At 34.2% G+C, this 2,015-nt stretch overlaps 1 pseudogene; it reads right to left on the bottom strand.

The window, feature by feature from the left end:
• Positions 1-206: 206 nt before the first annotated feature.
• Positions 207-955, bottom strand: LOC149530499 (protein PIN-LIKES 7-like; annotated as a pseudogene).
• Positions 956-2,015: the final 1,060 nt, after the last annotated feature.

Genomic DNA, 2,015 nt, shown 5'->3' with positions numbered 1-2,015 from the left:
TTCTCCAAATAGAACCTGGTGTCGATTTGTATGTGAAATGGCTTTTGAGACTTCTTACCTCTTTCTTCATGGCATCCAAGTCTTCACTAACCATGGGTATATTTTCTTAGACATTAGCATAACAAAAAATAAACTCCATATAGGAATGCTCCCCTCATCTCATCATCGAGATCCTCCTTTATATCAGTTTGCTAAGACATATGTCCCTAAAAGATCCTCGAGCACTCTTTTTCCCCCACATTGAATAACTAAGTCATTGTTCCTATGTTCACAGTAGTTGAAAATGTTAAATGAATCATCATTACAACATGATACAATGGGTTATTTAGCAATGCCCCAAGATAAGATGCTCCTTTAACTACAAATATTCCAATCACTAAAAGTAGTACATATCCCACACAAACAATCAATACACTGATTATAGTTCTTATACTCGAAGACTTTAAACCTTTAACTAGATTTCCTCTAAGTATAAGGATAATGGTTGGAATGGCCCCCATCCCAACAAAGAGTCACCAATCACTTGAAGAGGATATTTTTTCACCAATAAATAATTTTTTTACTTACAGGTTTGCTCCAACAATAAATCTTGCTCTTGATTCAAATCTCTAGGAAGTGATGAAACCCTTATCATACTGCATGCACTCTAAGAATGAGAAAGGGGATTTCCATAAGGATTTTGCACCTTTGGTTCTATTTGGACCATCTTCACAAGACCAAATATTTCCCTTACATTTAAATAATCAATGTTTTGAACCTTCTCCTCACATCCAGGTTCTATTTCATATTCTTCATGAATTTGACTTGATGATTAGACAAGAATGTATGCATAAGTCCATATGAAGATACTCCCAAGTGCCATTGAGAATGATGCATATGTTATTCCATATGTTCTACAAATGTTGGGTTCTCTTAAAGGGGCCCTTACAATTTTTAAAGATACGATCATTGCCATTACATGCATAGAGAAATCTTATCTATGAGATGCTACCCTCAAGTCATTGCCCTTTGAAAGTGGTTCATGAATAAGGAAATACTCATCCCACAAAGCACACTTGCCCATGACATTCTTGTTCTTCCACTCAGCCCAACAAACATAGCAAAATTCAAAGTCACACCTGCAACTCACATGATTATAACCTTCAGCTAATTCAATCATGTGTTTATATTGTATACACCGCTTCCACCTATTGTCTGTTCACAAGAAAATGTAGCTTAGCATCTACACCATGTAATTATGGAATACATTTTTTATAGTCCTAACATGACATATTCTGATACCAAAAAACTTGAGCTCCTATGTTTGGTGCTGATTTCCCACATGTGCCATAGCTATTGGCGGGTTTTCACAGAATTGCTTTGACAAAGCACCACAGTATACATTTTCTACCTTGACTTCATTAGAGAGTTTTTACTCTATTATGGAGGATTCATGGGATCACTTTTAGTGAGATGAAGCATATAAATTGATCTCTTTTGATAGCCATGCTCCTTGCTATTAATTTGATGTTTGGTAGAAAATCAGACTTCTACTTCTCCACTAGCGAGATTTCAAGAATGGACTACAAAAGGTGCATTAAGACATGAATTTCCTGTGTTTTTCATTTCTCATGTAGTGGCTTCAAAATCTAAGCTTATGTATGATAGTAAATGCATATTGAATACATATTTCTAGTTTAGAATCTATGGAATTATCTAATTCTATATTTCTTCACTTGGCAAAAAATGGCCATTTGGCTTCTTTTGCAAAAATTATCAAAATGGCTTCTCCTGCGGTGAGAAAATTGGAAATCTAGTTCTACATACCAATTCTCATTCTGCATTTCAATTCTATTTTCTTTGAAAAATTCTAATTCCAATTCTACATCTTTTTGTATATTCAATCAAACAATTTGAAGACTAACTCAATTGTTTCTTTCTCTAAGTCAGAGTATGAACATGGAAGTTGAAGAAGCATAATAAATCATATCAAACTAAATCTATAATTTTGAAACAAGGCAATGAACTCTAAATTG

This window comes from Cupressus sempervirens, chromosome 11, assembly GCF_028749045.1.
Source record: "Cupressus sempervirens isolate cs-2001-9-10 chromosome 11, ASM2874904v1, whole genome shotgun sequence".
NCBI lineage: Eukaryota > Viridiplantae > Streptophyta > Pinopsida > Cupressales > Cupressaceae > Cupressus > Cupressus sempervirens.
Note: the sequence above shows the minus strand (reverse complement) of the source record. Positions and strands in the feature narration are given on the sequence as shown.